This window comes from Microtus pennsylvanicus, chromosome 11 (genome assembly GCF_037038515.1).
Source record: "Microtus pennsylvanicus isolate mMicPen1 chromosome 11, mMicPen1.hap1, whole genome shotgun sequence".
NCBI classification, from domain to species: domain Eukaryota; kingdom Metazoa; phylum Chordata; class Mammalia; order Rodentia; family Cricetidae; genus Microtus; species Microtus pennsylvanicus.
The window spans coordinates 59,652,199-59,664,918 of NC_134589.1; positions in this window are offsets into that span (position 1 = coordinate 59,652,199).

The following is a 12,720-nucleotide window of genomic DNA, read 5'->3' on the forward strand; positions in this document are numbered from 1 at the left end:
TATCTGTTTCTACAGCCAAAAGTCTTGAGAATTCAAAGCCAACCTCCCCCTCCCCTCTTCCCCCTTTCCTTCCTCCCCCTCTGGCTTCTGGCAGGGGTGTTGGAGGGGAAGGGCTCAGTTTTAAGGGGCAGGCCACTGGAGTTTGACCATGCTCTGGCGAGTGGGCATAACCACTGTTTTTCATAAGGAAACCAAGCACAAGTTTAACTCATCCAGAGCCACACAGCAGCAAATGGTAGGTAAGGAAGGAGGCCTAGGCTGGGAACTCTGGCTACAGTTGTGTTTGTTTGTTTGTTTTGCTATAGTTGAGATAGATGGGGTCTCCCTAAGTACCTTAGCTAGCCTAGATCTTAGTATGTAGACCAAGCTGGCCTAAAAAATATCACAGAGATTCACCTGCCTCTGCAGGCACCAGGCATACATGTGATATACATACACACTACACACATGGAGACAAAACACACACATAAATTTAAATTTTTAATTTAAAAAATGTAAATATTTTTATTTATATTTTTGTCATGTGTATACAGGCTCCTGTGGAGGCTGAAAGCAGATGTCGAATCCTATGGAACTGGGCTACAAGCCGTTGAGTCCTTGGGGGCAGAAGCAAGTACACTTAGCTTCTGAGTTGTTTCTGTTGGCCCCGACTTGAAAAAGCTTTAGTCATTGCTGGGCGGTGGTGGCACACGCCTTTAATCCCAGCACCCGGGAGGCAGAGGCAGGCGGATCTCTGTGAGTTTGAGGCCAGCCTGATCTACAGAGTGAGTTCCAGAACAGACTACAAAGTTACAGAGAAACCCTGTCTCAAAAAAAACAAACTTTATAGACATCTATTTTTATGTGAGTTTATGATTAAAAACAGCTTCTCTATCAAGTTTCTGACTTCCTACGTGTATCATCTATTCTCACGAGAACAGTGCCTACTCTACAAGAAGACACAGTACAGGTTTTTGTTAGTTTGCTTCCTGGGTGACCTTGAACTCACTCTGTGAACCTACACGAGTGTAAAATGAAATGTATAACAGGTCTGAGTGACCAGCTTAACAGCCGTCCTTACCATTAAAAATGCTGTTCTGTGAAAGTGGTGGGCAAGTGACAGCCAAGACATGGCGATGCTTTGGCATGCAGAAGTGCTGTATGTGGACTTCCCTTTTATCAGACTGGAGCGATGGCTCAGTACTGGCTGCTCTTCCAGAGGACCTGGGTTCAGTTCTACAAGGTAGCCCACAGTTGTTTGTAACTCCAATTCCAGGTGATCCGACACCCTTACATAGATGTGAATGCAGGCAAAACACCAATGCACAAAAACAAAACAAACAAAAACATGTACTTGAGGGCTGGGATTTTCCTCAACTCAGTAGTTGTTGCTGCTGCACCAAGGAAGCAGGGAAAACGGACACTGGTGTTTTCTCCTGGCTTACTTGCAAATTATATAATGGTGACCACTGAGTTCAGTTCATCCAGGTTTCTCCCAAGGAGCCAGGAGTTTCACAAACCACTTCTTGCATGCTTTCATCTCAGATATTGGCACAATAAAAAAAAGCAGTTTATTTGTCTATACTGCTATGAAAATATATTTGACTTCACACAACCCCTGGTACCATCTTGAGGCCTCCAGGATTCCTCAAAATCCATAAGCTTTTTTTAGCACCTTAATTTTATGGTTTTGCCAGGCAGTAGATGCTCACGTCTTTAATCCTAGCTTTCAGGAAGCAGAGGCAGGTGCATCTCTGAGTTTGAGGCCAGCCTGCCTGGTCTACAAATCCAGTTTTAGAACAGCCAGGAGTGGTAAACAGAGAAACCCTGTCTTAAAAAATAAAATTATGATTAAAATAACATATTTTTGGGTTATTGAGACAGTGTCTTGCTGTGTAGCTCTGGGTAACCTGGACCTTATAATCCTCTTGCCCCAGCCTCGCCAATACTGGGGTTGCAAGTATATACCACCACACCAAGCTCCACTTCACAGGTTTGTGTATTTGAGTATGTCCTAGGCAGAAACAGATGAATCTTTGTGAGTCTGAGACCAGCTTGCTCTACAGAACAGTCAGGACTACTTTAAAGATCCTTTCTCAAAAAAAAAAAAAAAGAAAGAAAAGAAAGAAAGAAAGAAAAGAAAAGGCCAGGTGGTGACGCCCACCTTTAATCCCAGCACTCAGGAAGCAGAAGCAGGTTTGTCTCTGAGTTCGAGGTCAGCCTGGTCTATAGCATGAGTTCCAGGACAGTGTTGGGGAATATTATTTTCAGGTGAGTGACTTTTGTTTACGCTGTATTTGTTTAACTCTGTGAAGCTGTGATTCTTTGCCTGTCTAAAACACCTGATGGTCTAATAAAGAGCTGAACGGCCAATCGTGAGGCAGGAGCAAGGACAGGCAGGGCTGGCAGGCAGAGAGTGTAACCGAGAATGAGGGAAAGAAGAGCAACAAGAGAACAAGGAGAGGAGGACCTCAGGGGTCAGGCAGCCAGCCACACAGCAAACCACGGAGAAAGAAGAAAGGTGTACAAAATAACGAGAGATAAAAGCCCAGCGGCAAAAGGTAAACAGGTTAATGTAAGTTTAAGAAAAGCAGGCAAGAAACAAGCCAAGCTAAGACCGGGCATTCATAACTAAGAATAAGCCTCACCTCCATGTGTGATTTATTTGGGAGTTAGTTGGTGGACCCCTCAAAAAAGCAAAAGAGTAAAATGTCACACAATAGCCAGAGCTGCTGTACAGAGAAACCCTGTCTTTAAAAAAAAAAAAAGACAACCAATAAATATTTAATGTGAAATAATAGATATGGCTTGGTAATGGTGGAAAATTACAGCCTGCCCTAGAAGTGTTCCAATTGGCATAATAGCCTCAGAGATGCTATATAGACTCCCTTAGAGCAAGGAGCTGCTACATCATTGGGCCACAGCTATCAGCTTCTTCGGGACCTCAACATCAGGCAGCAGCTACACCCATCCATTAGGAGATGTATTGTGGAATGTTTGTACACGGTGCGAAGATATAGTGCTGTGATTGGTTTCACAAAGAGCTGAATGGCCAGTACCTAGGCAGGAGATATAGGTGGGATTTCCAGGCAGAGAGAGAGGAAATAGAAGATGAATCTAAGAAGAGGTCATGGAGGCGCAGAAATGAGTTGGACACAAATTGGGAAAGAGGTAAAAGCCACGTGGTAGAATGTAGATTAATAAAATTATGGGTTAATTCAAGTTATAAGAGCTAGTGGGGAAAGCCTAAACTATAAGCCAAGCTTTCATAGTAAGAAGTCTCCATGTCATTATTTGGGAGCTGGCTGGAAGCACAGAAGAAGACTCGTTACAGATACGGGCTCAGTGCTGAACAACAAGTGACTTGTTTGTTTTTGTTTTGTTTTTCAAGACAGGGTTTCTCCATGTAGCTCTGACTGTCCTGGAACTCTTTAGTTTGGCCTGTCTCTGCCTTCCAGTGCTGGGATTGAAGGTGTGCACCACTGTGCCCAGCAGGCTCCCAGTTTTTTGCTTCAGAACTTTCTGCTTGGGAGGTTCTCCTTTGGTCAAGCTTGTCATACATCTTTCCTCAGTTCATTTCCGTTTCTACCATCATCCAGTGGTGGTAAGCCCTCAATGTCTACTTTCAGAGAACTGAACCTTGGATGCTGTTTGATCATTTCAGTAGATCTTTGTTTTATAAGAGAAATCTAGATATTTGTGCTAAGGATTGATGCCAGGGTGTTGTGCACGCTAAACAAGTGCCCCTACACGTGCCCTCCTTAAGAGTTATTTATCATATTTATCAGTGTTTTCCCTACCTCTTACTTGCATGTATGCACATGTATGCCTGATGCCCACAGAGGTCCAAAAAAAGGCCCCAGATCCCTGAAACTGGAGTTAGAAATGATTGTGAGCCAGGAACCAAACTCTGCTCCCCCCGTAAGAGCAAGAAGTGCTCTTAACCACTGAGCCCCTCTCTATTTTTTATTTTAAGACAAGGTTTTACTCGATCTCTCAGGCTGGTCTTCTGACCCTCCTGGTATCACTGGATTCTGCCACTAAGCCTAAACAAAGATTTTTTTTTACATATTTTGATGGCGTATGTCTTATTTTTTAAAATTCTAACAAATTAATTACTATTAAAAATGTTTTATCCTTTTTAAACTAAACAATAGCATGCTTAATTTTTTAAAAATTTGAAATGTCTCTATTTTTCTTTCTCTTTTCTCTCTACAAATAGTATTTATTTTAATGAAACTGGTACAATGTCCCTAAACCCATATCCCAAGCCAAATAAAATTAAAAGATAGTGTTGTTTTTGTAGATACTTCTACATGAATAACAATTTTGTTTTGCTTTTCAAGACAGAGTTTCTCTAGGTAGCCTGGTTGTCCTCAAGCTCGCAGAGATTGACTTGCCTCTGCTCCCGAGTGCTGGGATTAAAGACGTGCGCCATCACCACCCAGCTTAAAACTTTTTAAACTGATAAAGATAGAACTTTGCTGGCATCTTCTGACAGGATTACATATCTGTGTCTGTGTGTGGGAATGTGCATGTGAGTATAGTGCCTCAAAAGTCCAGAAGAGGATGTCAGATCCCCAGGAGCTGGAGCTGTTAGCTGCCCGATGTAGGTGCTTGGTACCAAACTCAGGCCTCCTGCAAGAGCAGCAGTGTTCTTAACTGTCAAACCCAGCCCTTTGACAAGACTTAACTTTTACATGCTTCCTTGCCCTCTGGACCCCCTCCACTTTAGGCTAGATCATTGCAAAACCCTCATCAGAGAAGCTCTGTGTGCAGTAGATGATGACGAACACAGAACCCACAATTGGCCTAGATAAAGAGAATAAGAGAATTTGAAACGCTCCGTCCAGAATGGAACATGTACATCACACCCCTCCACCCAGAGACTCAGGGACCATTGCAGAAGAGCCAGAGAGGGTGGGTGTGTTCTGCACAGCAGAGAGAACAGTGTGTTCTGCACAGGGCAGCTGCACAGCATGCACAAGACCTCCACATCCCCAAGCAAGACCAAATCCCAACATGAAGAGGGACACTGGACAGACATTTCTACTTCTAGCAGAGGAACAATTGGTGACTGACAGCTGCTGATTCGGTGGGAAGGGAGGTGAAGAAGGGTAGATCTGGATGAGCTGGGGGAGGGAGGGCTAATGTGATCAAAACACAGTGTACTAAATTCTCAAAAAACTAGCAAAAGTATAGAAAATAAAACATTTTCAGTGAAGCTATCTTTGGAGTTAGTCATTTGTCTTAGCCATTGCTGGCATCATGGTGTCAAACTCTTTGGGTTCAGGCATTCAGGCTTTAAAAGCAGCTTCAGTTTGGGGAACATTCATTTTTTCCAGGGTTTGTTTCTATGGCATCTTCCATCTCCCACTGAAAATTATAGCCAAGGAGTGAAGCAGTTGTACTAGAACTCCAGGGCCAGTTAGAAGGTCCCTGCGAACACACTCCAGGGGACCTTCCTGCTCACCATGAACCTGGAAATTTACAATTTTGAAAACAGTGGCCTCTCTGTTGTAATTTTTCAAAGGAGAGGGAAGTATGGAGGAGACTGTGGTCTGACCACCAAACAGCAGCTCAGTAAGAAGAGAAGATAATTAATACTCAACCCTGAAATTCAAAGGACCAGATGTGTACAGTGCCAGTTTTGAGTTCCATTTTGAATATAACATTACAAAGAAACTATTTTCAACAGTAAAAATACAATTGAGAGGAAGGGGGAAGACTAAACAGTCGAATGACACCACCCATACACGTTAGTTCCTGATGAACTTCAATCGTATCTTTTCCCTCTATCCCTGGTTCTTTTAAAGTATCGTCAGCAATCCTCTGACCTTCAGAGAAACCCAAGTGAGTGAGCTGGAACCATCTGTCTTTAACAGTTGGGTTTGGGGTTTCTTGTCCTTGTCATTTCCTGTCCTGTTCAATGACCTTAATTTAATATAACCCCCCCCAAGTCTTTGGTGGAAGGTTTTCCCCTCCCAGACAGATATATTGAAGATGCTTCATGTGGGGTTTTCTGTACAGCAAAGGTCTCAAGTGATGATGTTTGTTTGCAAATATTCTTTTTGTTTGTTTGTTTGTTTGTTTGTTTTGTTTTTCAAGACAGGGTTTCCCTGTGTAACAGTCCTAGCTGTCCTGGAACTAGCACTTACAGACCAGGCTGGCCTCAAACTCACAGGGATTCACCTGCCTCTGCCTCCCGAGTGCTGGGATTAAAGGCGTGCGCCAAATATTGGCCCGGCTCAAATATTCTTTATTTAAACCCTTATGAAAACGTTGCCTGTCTTGTGAAACAGATATTTTTTGAGCTAACAAATATGGCAATGGTAAAAGTAAGCCACTTGTATTGTGAAATGAAATACTCAAATTATTGTTTTATTTATATGTTACATTTTTAGGTTTTTTTTTGTTGTTGTTGTTGTTGTTGTTTGCTTTTTAAGATAGGTTCTCTCTATGTAGTCCTGACTGTCCTGAAACTTACTGTGTAGATCAGGCTGGCCTCTAATTCACAGAGATCCACCTGTCTCTACCACTTGAGTGCTGGGTCTAAAATCATGTGCTCCCAAGCCTGGCTTCATTGGGGATTTGCTCTAGGGTGCCATGCATACCAAGCAGACAAGTCACACCCTACAGATACAATGTTGGTGTAGGAGGTCCTTCTGTTTGTGTGTTGTTTTCAATGGTTAATGAATGAAGAAACTGCCTTGGCCTTTTGATAGGACAGAACTTAGGTAGGCATGGAAAACAGAACTGAATGCTGGGAGGAAGAAAGGAGAGTCAGGGAGAAGCCATGGATTCTCTGCCTGAGATGAACACTGGTTAGAATCTTTCCCGGTAAGCCACTGCCACGTGGCAATATATAGATTAATAGAAATGGGTTAAATTAAAATGTAAGAATTAGCCAATAAGAAACTAGAGCTAGCCGGGCGATGGTGGTGCACGCCTTTAATCCCAGCACTCGGGAGGCAGAGGCAGCTGAATCCCTGTGAGTTCGAGACCAGCCTGGTCTACAGAGCTAGTTCCAGGACAGGCTCCAAAGCCACAGAGAAACCCTGTCTCGAAAAAGAAAAAAAAAAAACTAGAGCTAATGAGCCAAACAGTGTTTTAGTGAATACGATTTCTGTCTGGTTATTTTGGGGCTAAGCTAACCAGGCAGCCAGGACAAACAAGCAGGCCCCCTCCCTACAACACAATGTCAACATTGTATCTGTACTTACCTAGACTGAAGTTGATTACTAATATCATTTTATAAGATTTGTTTATGCTGGGCATAGTGGCATTCACCTGTAATTCCAGCAACTGGAGGATGGACACAAGAGGGTCACGTACGCCGGGGGGTGATGGCACACGCCTTTAATCCCAGCACTCGGGAGGCAGAGGCAGGCGGATCTCTGTGAGTTCGAGACCAGCCTGGTCTACAAGAGCTAGTTCCAGGACAGGCTACAAAACCACAGAGAAACCCTGTCTCGAAAAAAAAAAGGGTCACGTAGGCCAAGATGGCCTTGAATTCTTTTCCTGATCCTCTTGCCTCCACCTCCCAAGTGCTGGGATTATACCAGCATTTTGTGGGGGAGAGAAACAAAAATGGGTGAGGAAAAAGTTCACATTATTTTGTGTGAGAGAGTGTGTATGTGTGTGGGGGCACACATATGCTACCATATGCACATGGAGGTCAAAGGGCATCCACAGGAGTTAGAGGAGTCCTTTCCTTCCACCTTGCAGGTTTAGGGGATTGAATTCTGGTTATCAGACTTGGCAGTAAGCACCTTTCCTTCTAAGCCGTCTCTTGGCTCCTAGGCTGCCTTCTTTTAACTTCTTCACATCCAGCCTTTGTTAGTTGCTACCTACATAGTCCTAATTAAACATCCTTTTAGCAAAATTTTTCCTGCTTTAAGCCCCACCCACTTTTTAAAATCATGAACCTCAAGGTCAAACTATATGTTACAGCATGAATTCTAATTGGTCATAATAATAAAAACCCAGAGTCAGATATAGGGGTTTATGCTGAAGATCAGAGAAGCAGAGAGGCCAGTCACTAGAGAGTTTTTTACCTCTACCAATGCTCAGACAGAAGGGGCGATCCTGTTCTCAGACAGCATCTCCAGACTCCATCTGTCTCCACCAAGCCTCAGACTTCCCTGAGCTCCCCGTCTCCTTCCGCCTTATATTCCTCTCTCCACCCAGCCTTATCACTCCTGTAAAAACATAAACAAGAGATCACTATAGTACGTGCAAGCTGCATAAGTTTGGCCTGTGGATACAGGCGTGATGAAGTTTCACAATAAGAACCCAGAAGTGGCTTGTTGACACTTTCGAAATGTCCTAACGTGGGAATGTATCTTCAATGACGTCATACACAGACATCTTAATTCTCCTGTGTTGATGGATTGGTTCCCAGCTGGATCTGATCATTGAGAGTCAGTTGAGCAATAAGAGCTCCAGCCTAACCAATTGCTTGGTCTGCTGATGGATTTATAGCTTGAAGGTATTACTAAGGTTATGGGAACTCGATGTTTAGACCAAGGAGCTCTCTGGACACACATTTGTGAGGACTGCCCCTGGTCCTTCCTTTCCTTTCCTTGTTTGCTTCCACACCCTTCCACCAGAATGCTCTGCCTCATCGAGAAACAATAGAGCCAGCCAGCCGCCCACCAAGTAGAACCTTGAAAACCAAGAGTCAAACATAAACCTCTGCCCTTTGAAGTTGGTTGCTGGGTCTTTGTCACAGTGATAACTGGCTAACGCTGGGAATTTAGAGGATCTTTGCTAAGGACTTGTGATTTGTATCCCAGATGAAAGCAAAGATAAAAGCGTGTGTTCACAGTGCGTTCGGCCAAGTCAGTGTGGCCTCATCTGGACAGGGAGGTGAGCAGCAGGAAGGCTCTGTGCTGTTCCTGGAGAGGACGGAGGCCAAAGGGAACAACTCAGGACACTGCACTGAAGCTGGCTGTTCTGGGTACAGGGTGGGTTCTCTGTGCTATCACACTCTGTGGGAGCTGCTGCCAGCCCCACGCTAGCTGTGTCATCTCCACCCTGGGTTAGTGACTTTCCTATTGCTGTGGTAAAATACACTGTTAGCTGTCGACTTGGCATAATCTGGGATCGCCTGGGAGATGTGCTTCAGGGGCACACCTTTGAGCCGTTGATGTGGGAAGACTGAAAATGGACAGAATCATTCCCGGGCTTGGGGGCCTGCACTGATTAAAAGGAGAAATCGTGATGGCCGCATGCATTCGAGCTTTCTGCTTTCCAACGTGGATGCAATGTGTGACTGAATAGCTTCCTCAGGCTCCCTCTGCCGCAACTTCCCTGCCATGATAACGGTAGCCTAGAACTGGGAGCTACGTAAAGCCTTTCTCATGTGGCATCTTCAGTCGGGAAGCAGAGAGTGACAAACGCTTATGCCCTGCTGCCTTCCTCCTTTTGGTGCAATCCAGGAAACAGTGCTGCCCACTTGAGAGTAGTCGCCTCCCTTCAATAACCCTAATCACCATACTCAGCTAATCTAACCTAAAAGTTCCTTCACTGGTGTGCCTAGAGGCTTGTCTCCTAAGTGATGCCTATGCTGTCAGTTTGATCACAATACGATCACACTCCCCCATTGCTTCCCTGCACTCGGATACCTTACACTCATTGTCTCTTCAGAGTTTATAGATAGCGACCTCTCCAGGTTAGTAAACTGCCCGTGGTCTAGCTACAAAGCTAAAATATTTGGGCTCAGTTCACTTGAAAACCACCTGGGGAGTGGTTGGAAAAGTGGGGAAATCTTGAGGGCCCCGGTCTCTGTTGGGGAGATGCTGCATAAAGGTGGCTTTGATACTTTATTTTTAAACAATCTTTAAATAAGACTTTGTATGTACTAGATAATATTCCAAACAGTTATGCTTTATTTCCCTTTTATTCTCTCTCTCTCTCTCTCTCTCTCTCTCTCTCTCTCTCTCTCTCTCTCTCTCTCTCTCTGTGTGTGTGTGTGTGTGTGTGTGTGTGTGCCTGCAAAGGCTAAAAAAGAACATCTGATCCCCTGGAACTGAAGACACAGGCAGCTGTGAGTCTCCTGGTGTGGGTGCTGGGAACTGAACTTGGATCCTCTTGCAAGAGTCTTAGAGTCTCTTGAGTGGTCTCTCCCGCTCCTGTTATTTAATCTTCCAAAAGGCCAGGCAAATAGTGGCTGTCCTTATCCCCAAATTATAGATGAGGAAGCCATAGATTGGGAAGTTGAGGAGCTTGTACAAGGTCCCACAGCCTCTCAGAACAAACATCTCCCACTTACTGAGTGCCGTCATGTTAAACCTACGTCTTCTGAAGTGCTCACATTTAGAGATAAACTGCAGAGTCTTTCAGTGAGGTAAGGAATCCACTCCATTTTTTTATTTTTTATTTTTTTAAATATTTATTTATTTATTATGGATACAATATTCTGTTTGCATATATGCCTGCTAGAAGAGGACACTAGACCTCATTACAGATGGTTGTGAGCCACCATGTGGTTGCTGGGAATCGAACTCGGGTCCTTTGGAAGAGCACACAATGCTCTTAACCGCTGAGCCGTCTCTCCAGCCCCCTCCATTTTTTTTTAAAATGCAAGTGTAGAGTTGTTTAATTTGCCCTCAGCTTCTGAAGGCTAATTTTTGTGTTGAACACAACCACTTGGGCCAGTTTTTGTTTGTTTTGTTTTTTTTCTGTAAGGATAGAAGTGAGCAGTCAGGGAAGCAGGAATCCAAAGGCCTGCACTTTGATGGCTGGAGGAAGAAAGGTGCCACGGCCTGAGTATAGTTTGTTCCTTCTCAAACAGGAGATTTGGGACCAGGACCAGGGTCTGTGAGAAGTGACTATGGGACTGTCCTCATGAACAGACAAATCCACTCATGAGATTTTCAGACTAATATGTTGCTTTCAGAGTGAGTCTGCTATAAAAGCAGTTAGGGAGGGCCCATGAGACGGGTGCTGTCCTTGTCACCAAGTCTGTCCACTTGAGTTCCATGTCTGGGTCCTGTATGGCGGAGGGAGAAAACTGACTCCTGCAAGTTATCCTCTGACCGTCTCGTAAGTGAGCAAAATCACAATAAAGACATAACTCAGTGTGGGAGCACTTCACTTAGTGTGTGTTAGATCCTGGGTTTGATCCTCAACACGGAGAGAGAAGCCCAGGTCCCCTCAGTCGTCCCTGGATCTCATCTGAGGGTGCCTTGTGGTCGCACACTTCATGACTCTGCCAGCAAGAAAGCCATCACCAGATACAGCCCCTCCACTGCGGACAAGAACTACAAGCCAAAATAAACTTTTATAATTTATTGCATTGGTTTGGATGGTTTGTGTCCCTCCAAGTTTCTTGCGCTGGATGCTTGGTCTTCAGTGTGTGGTCGGAAGGAGTTGAATCGAGAGATCATTACGGGCAGTGCCCATGAAAGGGATTAATGTAGGTCTCCTGGACACCATTTCTTTCCAGGGTTGTTATAAAAGAGCCACGCCCTGGTCTCTTCCCACACTCTGGCTTCTTGGTGGTGTGATCTCTCTCTGTCCCCTAGTCCCCTAAGAAGCCTTTCTCCACTAGCCCTTTGTCAGAGCTGGCGCTTTGCTGTTTGGAGTTTCAGCCTCCAAAGTTGTGACCTAAGTAAATCTCATTACTTCATAAAGTGCCCAGCCTAGGGCATTTTGTTCTGACAATGGAAAATGGACTTACTGAGCCTGTGGTATTGTGTCCTTAGGAACAGAAAATTGACTAAGAGACATTGCTTTCAGATCCCTGAGCTGTCTCAAAGTGGGAGGTTTTTAGGGTCTCTACCTGGTTGTCAAGATGAGTTTCGGGGGGGGGGGGCTGGAGAGATGGCATAGTGGTTAAGAGCACTGGCTACTCTTCCAGAGGCCCTGAGTTTGATTCCTAGCACCTACATGGTGGCTCACATCTGGCACCAGGTACACCTGTAGGGCACAGACATACATGCAGGTAAAATACCATTACACATAAAAGTAAAATCTGTTAAAAAGAGAGATGGGAATTAAAAAAAAAGAAGAAAAAGAGAGATGGGTTTCGGGGACAGGTGATGAAACTGAGATAACTGGACAACAGCATCCCAAAAACCTAAGCTACAGGCTCACCCATGTTATTTACCATAATTTTGTGAGATACTTTCTTGAGCAAAGTTGACAATTATTTGTCACCTGAACAATCATCAAAGGCGGGGAGGGGCTGAGGAAAACTGGTAGATGGTTCTCTTTAGAAAGGTTCTCTTTATTGCCGGGCAGTGGTGGCGCACGCCTTTAATCCCCGCACTCGGGAGGCAGAGGCAGCCGGATCTCTCAGTTCTAGGCCAGCCTGGTCTACAAGAGCTAGTTCCAGGACAGGTTCCAAAGCTACAGAGAAACCCTGTCTCAAATAACAACAAAAACAAACAAACAAACAAAAAGGCACACAATATTGGATAACCAGACAATCTCTCAAAGGAGGTTCTGAACCCCTTTCCTCTTGCAAAAGGCGCAGATCCCTGTCAGACTCTCTCCCTTCACTGGGAAGTCTGGCGGCGTGTCCTCTGGATTGAAAAGGCGTGTCCTTGGAGTTTTTTGTCTGTTTGTACTAGACAGACCCTTGGTGTCTTCAGCGCAGTAGCGGCTCCCCCGGGCTGGGGAGTTCAAGATCCGCCCCTTAGAGGGCGGCTTCGGGTCAGGGCGGGGCAGGCTCCAGCCAGCCCAGTCGCTGGCGCCGAGTCCGCAGCCGCCGGTAACTAACCAGCCGTGGCC